At 31.5% G+C, this 10,061-nt stretch overlaps 1 protein-coding gene across 1 annotated transcript in view; it reads right to left on the bottom strand.

The window, feature by feature from the left end:
- Positions 1–10,061, bottom strand: part of LOC140450316 (uncharacterized) — an 81,349-nt gene extending 71,288 nt beyond the window's left edge. The window contains exon 1 of the transcript XR_011952005.1: positions 9,836–10,061. The gene's annotated coding sequence lies outside the window, so the exon portion shown is untranslated. The remainder of the gene's footprint in view (positions 1–9,835) is intronic.

The following is a 10,061-nucleotide window of genomic DNA, read 5'->3' on the forward strand; positions in this document are numbered from 1 at the left end:
ACTAACACATACAAGAGGTTTGACTTTTAATCAATTTAATTTATTATTTATCGAAAATAATGCCCCAATACGATCTATGAGTAAAAATTTAAAATTGAAAAACAATTGATTCTATCGTGAGATAATACAAAGTAACAGTAAAGATGTTAATTTTCTACGTATTAGATTATGTTATAGGAACTCATTTTAATTAAAATGTTTGAAATTTATAACATTTGTTTAAATTAATACCTTATAATTTGATACTTCATTATGGTTGTTCTATTTTTGGTAAGATTTGATCGTTCACTAAAAATTTAATAAAAGTGCGACAACATTGTCGCATATGTCGTTTTCATTGGCTATTTATGTAGTTTAAAAATCACTTATTGCATTTTAAAACAATATATATACAGGGTGTAATATTTAATACGAATCCCTAAATTAATTTTTCCAAAGCCAGGCCTGGAATTTTTTAGTTTAGCTAATACCAGTCGAATGCTTGATAGTAGTGTACTGTATCATGCAAAAATTAAAAAAATCAAATGAGCCGTATAAACACTACAGTAAAATGAAATAAATGGTCAATTACACAAATCACCCTGTTAATTAATAAAGAAGAGGAGTTGACATTTTTTAGTGGCCACATGATATGCTCCCTGAGGGACTCTACATATGGTAGAAGTATGTAAAGTTCCTCATGACTCACCCTGTATACGTTTTTAACGTAAAACCCTAGAATAACAGAGACACAATGTGTTGGGTTGTTCTCTGGTAAAACGATCAATGCATATGTTGTATCTAGTTGGATTGTTCAGATTAGAATTAGCGGCAAACGCATATGTGAGAGTTAAATGCGTCCTTCTATATTTAAGTGGTGCCTCTCCAGTTTCTGCTTTCATCAAAGAATTGTTTGTCTAGTTTACATAGGATCTTTAGGATTTAAAAGTTTTTCGGATTTTGGAATTAATATAACTTTTGTCAGTTTGCATAGAAGTGGGAAATGACCCGTTTTTAAGACAGGGTTATAAATTGGTGTTAAGAATAAAATAATTAATTAAAAAAAAATGAAAGAAAATCTCAGTTTTTTTTTAAACAAATTGTCAGAACAAGAATAATATTTAATGTGCCAAATACATATTTGTCTAAAGGCCTATTTTGTACTTTAGAGTTTATTAAAATAATTGATTTTTTTATTATTCATTTCATTTATCGTAAATAATTATACAAACAATTAGGATTTGATTATTACGAAATTAAAAACAATCATTATAAGGTGTTAACTGCCGTTATAATATTTAATTTATTTCCGATAATCAATTGATATAAGAATAGCCAAACTGATATAGTTATTAATGTATAATAAAATTTTTCCTTTATGAGTTTCAGTTTTAATATAAAACGTGTATGTTTTACATTAATATTTGTAAATAAAAATGTATATTTAAACAAAATTATATAAAATGAAAAATCACTTCTATTTCACAATGCATTTTCACGTATGGATTTTGGTAAGAATAATTTAATATTTACTTATGATATTTAACACGTAAAGTGCCATGGGGGACAAACGTTGTTCCCCATTTGCATATATTGTTTTCCATGCATGTGGCCGTGGGGGACACATGCTGTCCGACAGGTCAGTTTACACTGCTAGCCGCGTCTCACTGCGTTTGTTAGACAGATCCGTTTAAGATATATGTAAGCGGTGAGAGCATGTATTGGACAATATGAACCATTAATTGGTTTGGGTGTCGGAGAATTTTATGATAGGTTTGAAGAAGGATTTGCTATAATTAAAAAAATTAAATATTTTAGCATTTCAGAAATCTTTATTTTGAGGTAGATGCATGTTTTTTAAAATAACAAGGTAAACAATAAGATTTTGAACACTTATTGCAATACAGTTTTGTTTTTGGCAACTGTTCTTTCCGATTTTATTGAGAGTTCTGCATAGCACACGGAACATGATTGCCTTTTTTCGGTTTCTATAAGCTCGTGTTGATCTGTTTGGCTCGAATCGTCGACAATCGGACAGGTATCAAGTTTTGTAAGTCCTAAAACGTACATATACTTATAATAATATCATTTTTTTTAAATACACATTTGACCCTTTATGACTTCCTCACCAAATTCTGCGAAGGTCATTTTATTATTGGTTATTTTTCATGTAATAAATAGGAATTCACAATAGCAGCGCCAATAACAAGCTCGATTGCCAACTTCCTATACCATTTAACTTCTCTACGTAGAGATGAAATATATGATTTCATCTGATCTAAAAACAATTTTACAGTAACAAAAAAAATATTTTTAAATAATAAAGTTACCTGATAAATCAATAAAGGCCTTATGTTTGTTGTATTCCAGCACACTTTTGGGCTTCAAGAATTCACCTGAATGTCTGTTGACCACCACCATTTCCGGTAAAAATTTTGTGTTTAGCATGAGAACATCCCTCTTGTCCTTCCATTTTTCTACAAAAACGCCAGTATTGTTTTCTTCTGCAATAACTTCTCTACGTTTTAATTTGGCTTGCAAAACAGTTTTTGGCTTTAATTTTCTGTTGCTACGAAGAGTTCCAATTATATGGGTATTATTCTCTAGCAATTTATGTACCAATTCTACTGATGTGTAATAATTGTCCACTACAATGGTTCTTCCGCTGTTTAGCAAGTCTCTGGTTAAGTTCAGAACAACCTAAGATGGGACAGAATGCTCTTCTGAAACTTCTTTTTCTCTTCCACAGTACACCTTTAGGTCTTATAAATAATGCCCCTCCAAACACAGTTTAAAAAGTTGAATTCCAAATTTAAATCGTTTATTCGAGATATATTGCTTAAACTTTAGCTTTCCTTTGAAAGGAACAAGTGTCTCATCTATAACAATATATTCACCAGGTACTATGGAAGCTTAAAAAGTTTCCTGTAACTTTGATAGTAAGGGACCGATTTTATGTAGCCTGTCGTCCATATTAGCTTGTTCGTTGTTCGTAAAATACCACATTTTTAACAAAACTTGAAAGCGGTTCCTAGACAAAACATGTTTTAGTGAATTTTGATACAAACTTTTTTTGACCAGTAGGCAGAAAGGGAAGGAAGCTGAACTAATCCCATCCACATAAGGCATCCTAGAAATGCTTCCATTTCATTCTCCGTGGTGTCTTTCCAAGTTTGAACTCGGGAGTGTTTAGAGGTATTTTTAGCTTTTTGTTGATGTGCATAGGTATTGGTTTCCCGAACAATTAATTCAATAATTTCATCTATTATCATCATTTTGTAAAAAAAATATGGGGTATGTTCATATTGTTCGTAAACAGTTGCCTTGATTCCTGAATCATTTATAGTACCCAACAGGAATATTTTTCAAAAAATTTCCTGTTACCTGGCCCCATTCAAAATTTATTATTAGCGAGGGTTCAGATTCATCATGTATATAGTCCATATGTTGTGCTATTAGTGATTCAATTATGTGGTCTATATTAGTGGACGCCGTATTTATGCAATTAGACGTTGATGATTGGGGGTCTTGATTATTACTTTGTACTCTGATTTTGGAGAAACGTTTACTTGTTGGTCAAATTTTGTATTCGCTATCTGAGGGCTCGTAGTCGCTTACATCCGGCGAAAAATTGTGTTCATCTCCAGAAAGAACTTCGTCCCACAATTTCTGCAATCTTTCATGTTCATGTTCGTATTCACCCATAATTCACAAACTAAACTCGAAACTACTAAATTTAAAAAATAAAAACTAATAAATTCATAAACTAACTCGAAAATATTCATAAACTATCACGTACATATTTTATAACCTCGCCGGACTGCAGTTTCCACGATACTACCAGTCTAAACACGAAAACGCGTCAAACGCGCGTGCTTCATGTGTAGGACACGCATGTCCCCGACGGCCGTTGTGAAAAAAACATGTGTTATCGCCATGGGGGACAAATGCTGTCAGACAAAAAACATTTTTTTTGTTTAAAAAATATTAGTTTATAAATAAAATAAGTTATTCATATGTTTAAAATAATAAAAAAGTTTCAAATAAGTTAAAACTCTTAGCCGGCCAATATGGACAGTTTAATATGATTTCCATTGCGGCATTTTACGTGTTAAATACACTAATTTCCGCGGTAGCTATATGTGGTTTCAGTTGTTTTCCGGGTTTGACTCCGCGTTAAATATTTTTGGTTTTTAGAAAAACCATTGTTTTGACGACGTTTCGGCAAGGTCACAATTGCCATTGTCAAGTCAGATTCGTTCTGCTTCGTCTTGATGTTCCAGGCGAACTGATTTCTCGGTCGCTGCACACTGAGTTTAAATATCTTGTTGCGCTTCTTGTGGTTGGTCCTGTGCGCAGAGTGGGCGTGGTCTTCTTCGCTATTTTAATTTCTACGTTTTTCTGCAGAATTGTTTTCCACGTAATTGAGAGTCTTTGGGCATCATCTCTGGTGTTTAAATTTTTCGGATGTTTTTCGATCTCTATGGCTTCCCTGATTACACGTTTGGCCTTATTTTCGATGTTGGCTAGCATTGTTGTTCCATTTAAGTCTATTTTGTGTCCTGTGTTTATGACATGTTGTGCTAGGGATGAAGTTTTCTCTTTTCTTTCGATGGCGTTTCGATGTTCTTCGCGTCTAACCTGTATCCTTGTTTGTCCGATGTACGATTTATCGCAGTCTTCACACGGTATTCTGTATACGCCTTGATTTTCCAATGCGACTTTTGTTTTTGGTGATGGTAATATGGTTGCGATTTTTCTGTCGGTGTTAAAAATAGTTTCTATTTTGTTTTTTCTTAGAACTCTGCTGATTTTTTTGTCTGTCGTACCCTTTATATAGGGCAGGATAGTTTTACCGACTGGTTTTTCTTCTTTTTCTGGATCTTTGCTGTTGTTTCGGGATTTTTGTGCTTTTTCAATCGTGAACATGGAGAAACCATTTTTTCTTAGAGCTGTTTTGACTTTGTGCATTTCTTCATTCTTATGGTCCTCATCTGCCAGTTTCTCAGATCTTGTTATTAAGGTTTTTATTACCGAATTTAATTGTGCAGGATGAAGGTGTGAGTCTGCGTGTAAGTACCTGTCAGTATGGGTTGGTTTTCGGTATACTGTATGTCCTATGTTTTCCATCTTCTTTCTTAATAACTAACACATCTAGGAATGGAAGTTGTTGGTTATTCTCCCGTTCCATGGTAAACTATATTTTTGGATGGATATTGTTAATGTGTTGTAGGAATTTATTAAGTTTCTCTTCTCCATGCGTCCAGATAATAAATGTGTCGTCAACATACCTAAGCCACAGTTTGGGTTTATGCTCTGCTGTTTCTATTGCTTTTGATTCCTGAAGTAAAATCTAATTAAAATATTAAACATCATATAATATTATAAACATCATGTACATTCTTCGGTAACATTTTTCAATTTAAAGGGTTTTTACCCAAATATTTTGGTGGCTCAGGCATGTTAACCTGCATTTTAACCTGATGATGGAACAGTTGTTCCGAAAACGTTCGTGCTTGTAATGTTGCCCTTTTAAGGGTTTTTATAAAATAAAATATACCCACATACAAAGACTAACCTCTTTTCTTTTGATTCCATATCTTGCATAAAAAGGTTGGCTATTACGGGTGACAGTGGTGAACCCATCGGTACTCCTTCGACTTGTTTGTACCTCTGGTCCTTGTAGATGAAGTAGGTGTTGTTTAAGCAATGCCTCGTTAAGTTTAGTGTATCCTGTGGTATTGGATATTTTTTACGTATAATTTTTAATGTTTCTTCTACTGGGACATTGGTGAATAATGAGATTACATCAAAGCTCACTAATAAGTGTTCAGGTTCCAGAATAACGTCTTTGATACGGTCGATAAAGTGGCTTGCGTTCTTGACGTTTATATACGTATGACGTATATATATATATATATATATATATATATATATATATATATATGTATATATATATATAGTTTGTTAACGTTGGTATAAACGTTAACAAACCATTCATCACATTTGTAGCTCCCTGATGAAGGACATAACCAATGTCCGAAAGCTTGGATTAAAAATTTATAAGAGTACACGTTTTATTTTTTATTGCTGCAAACCCAAAATTAAACGTTTACTTCCTTACGTTGTCAGCAAATACTTTTGGTTCATATATATATATATATATATATATATATATATATATATATATATATATATATATATATATATACCTGTTTCTTGTAGGACTATACTTGAATCTTTCCATTGAACGCTATGTTTATTTATTCATGCCTTTTTACATACTTGAAATCTATCAAATTTTTTATTTTATCTGATTTAGGAAGAATTAAATTATTAAAAGAATTTTTCACCGAGTAACAAAAAAATTTTTATTAATATTTTGTATTTTGAGAATAATTTTCCAAGTGGAAATCAAAACGTCAAAAATAAACTTATTTTAAACCTAAATTGTGGCTTATTCCCAATAAAAATAGTAATTACATTAAAACCACATTATAAAAAATAAATCTTTTGTTTTTTAGGTAATGCTGGCAGTTCTACATGTATCGATGATAAATGCATATAGAAATTTCGGTGATAATAGAGCTGTGTTACCTCGAGATATATTCCCTTATTTTATAAATGATACGAGAAAAAACCTAAGGCAAAACCTATACTATGACACAAGGCATAAACTAATACAACATGGTGATGAACATCAACTTTTAAATACTCTTGCAGAACCTGAAGAGCCAGATTATAAAGTTCAATATAAACAACTTGTATATGATCCATTAAGATTGTATGCAAGTAGGTTTCCTCGATTATTATTTCAAAGGAAAAGAAACAAAAGTTTTGCTGCTAAAAGATTTACGATTCCTCGGTCCTTCCAAACTTTAAAATACCTTAGAGCGAGACTGTTAAGATACCGCAGGCGAAGAAGATACTATAAAACGTCATACTATTAATTCATTTCAATATATTGATAGCAATAAAGAGCTTAAGTTTAATCTGGCGTTTATACATTTCAAATTTTATTTTCTCAAAGCAAAAAGTAAAAAATCCAAGATTTCTGTTACTTATTCGAAACTAAAATTCGAATTCTCACAAAAATATGTACCGTCTACGATTTACAAAGCAAACAGACGATGAGTAAACCGACAAGGGGAATCTAAAATTGCATTCCACATTATATCGATTCATCTAAGTAAGAACCCTTTATGATCTGGCCTCTAATACTCAAAATACGAGTAAATAAATATATAGAAAAGACAGTTAAGATTTGATTTCACGTATAGTGCTTCTACAATTCGTGTTCATTTTAGGACTCATCAGAGCGCCTCAGTAGAAGTGAAATCAAATCTTTTCCGTCAAAGAAAGTAATAATAAAACAATTGGTTTCTAATACCCAAAATACGAGTAAATAAAAATATAGAAACATATAGTAAATTTTATTAGACGATTTATTCATCGTCTGTTTGTTTTGTAAATCTTTTACGGCACATATTTAGGTGAGAATCTGAATTTTGGTTTCGAACAAGTACAAATCTTCGGATTTTTACGTTTTGGTTTATTCTTAGATGCCACCGTATGCGTCTTTAGGAAGAATATGGCTTCCTTTGACGAAAAATATTTGATTTCACGTTTAGGGCTTCTTACTGAGGCGTTGATAAGTCCTGAAAGGACGAAATACGTATAATCGAATTGTAGAAGCACTGTAAATGAAATCAAATCTGACTGTCTTTTCTATTTACTTTCTACATTAAATTTGTCTCGCTGAAAACACTTGAAGACCCATACTTTACGCATTTGTTTGTCTCTAGGAAACACAAAAAAACGACACTTTGAAAAAGATTTACTTTTTTTATTATAATTATTTAAACAACCCACCACTGCACAATATATTATGGCAACTAAATAATTAGTCTTCTTTATAAAGTAGCTACAGGTAGTCGAGAGGAAGTATAATATACAAAGTCTTTACTACTACATCAATGAATAAATAAAAATCTCATTCACTACGTTTTGAAGCATACAGAATAGCAACAGATAGAGCATTTAACTTGGCATCATTAAAGTTGTCTCGGGTTTACGTCACAGGTGTGCGAGAGAAATGCAAGAGCATGCGCGTTGACTTATCTTGTTAGTTATGGTATCATGCGTCGACTGTGTGCGCTGGAATCAACTGCGATTTGATTTGGACGCAAACGTTCAGCTGAGGCAGCTGAGCTCACAGCGTACACATCTATACCGAAATTATAATTGTATTTTTATATAGTTATTATTATTGTAATAATTAAGTGATGTCTACTAGATTTTCTCTCGACGAAGATGAAAGACTAGTGGATCTAGTACAAATCCCTTGAAAGTCTAAAATATTCTCGAAATTTTTCCTCGTTTTGAAACAATCTTTCTTTGACTGTTAATTTAAAAGCACCTTTTGTATTAAGACATGAAAAAATTTCGTTTACATTTTTATTTCTTTTATGTAAATTTAACGTTATCAACTCTTCTTCGTCCTCCTCTTCTTGAAGTAATAAAATGATTGCGTTAAGTTTGTGAGAATTCATTTTTTTAAACGTACAACCTTTGAGAGAATAAATGTGAAACTAATTTCTAAACTTGTTTTCAGAGCGACAGAATATTTATGCGAATTAATCTAACAAACCGACTCACCCAAAACTGCCATGAGTCGAGTACAACAGATTTTGTTGTACGTGTATGCTGTGCGCTGCGCACTGTTTTTTGTTTTAAAAAAAAAATTATATAGGTTCTATTTTTTGCCAAAAGTGGCATAACACCATATTTTTTGTTTTGTGATAGATTTAGCAGTATGGCAGGTATACTCCGTGTACTCGGGTCGCTATTCCCAGTCCGAACTGTCTAGTGAATTTAGTAATTATTTTTTTGCGAAGTTAGTTACTTTTTGACAGACCAGAAGTGGCTGGAAATTACTATACAACCAAGCACACGTACTCATAGCCAATATTAATAGTAAACAAATTAATTAGTAAATAAAATAGAACTTTGCGAATTACCGACAATCAATATTTATTTATCTGCACCATATAATAAATAGTTATGTTAAATTATAACAACTAAAATATATTTTTTAAATATATATTACCCAAAATTTGATGGGTTTAGTATACACTCCCACTATTTTCTTCTTTTTTTAAAGAAAGAAGTCTGCAATAGTAAGATACTTGAGCTATTAATACTGAGAAGTAGGAATTGTTGTGTTGTGAGTATATTACTGAATTATGTTCAAATTGTAATTGTAATCAAGTCACCCAACTCTGCGGTAATGAGAGTGTGTAATTATTAATTATTGTGACTTAAGACTTTCTATTTGTAATTAATAATCTATAATTGGCTAAAACATTTAAAAATACATATTTAAAAAATTTAATTGATGCAGTTTTGTTGTAAAAATTGTTTGCTCTTTACAAAAAATTGTTGTTTGGTTGTACAATAACCTCGGCCATCGAGCAAACGTCATTCAAGATTTACGACGTCAAAACCCTACAGCGTTGCCAAAAGATCAGAATAGTTAATAAGTGAGGAATTTTTAAAATGTCAACTATTTAAGAATACAATACACTATGAATTTTTAAAATAAAGGAAATAAGGACGATTTTCACATTTGGTCCCATTGAAGATAGCTACAAAGCAGCTGCAAATGTGAAAATCGTCCGGAAATAATCACACTTTCAAAATTTCAAAATTAATTTCAAAAGTTCATTATTTTTAACAGCTTGTGAAAAATAATATGTAACAGTAGATACACTTAGTTTTAAGACTACTGCAACACACTAAAATACATTAGAAAACATCTTAATACAAAATTATATATTCTAAATTTTAAACTTACCTTTTTATGAGCATTAATAGTAAAAAAGTTCCGCCATCATTTCTTGTTCAAAATAATCTATTAAATCAGCTTTCTACAGACTATTTGGTTGTTTTGGTATAGCACAATCACAATACACAACAATAATTAGTTTTTAAAGCTATTAAGCTAAATTTAATATGTATTTATAAATACAATTTATTAATATATACTATAACGTGATCTGATTGTGTAAGAAATCAAAACA

This window comes from Diabrotica undecimpunctata, chromosome 9 (genome assembly GCF_040954645.1).
Source record: "Diabrotica undecimpunctata isolate CICGRU chromosome 9, icDiaUnde3, whole genome shotgun sequence".
NCBI classification, from domain to species: Eukaryota; Metazoa; Arthropoda; class Insecta; order Coleoptera; family Chrysomelidae; genus Diabrotica; species Diabrotica undecimpunctata.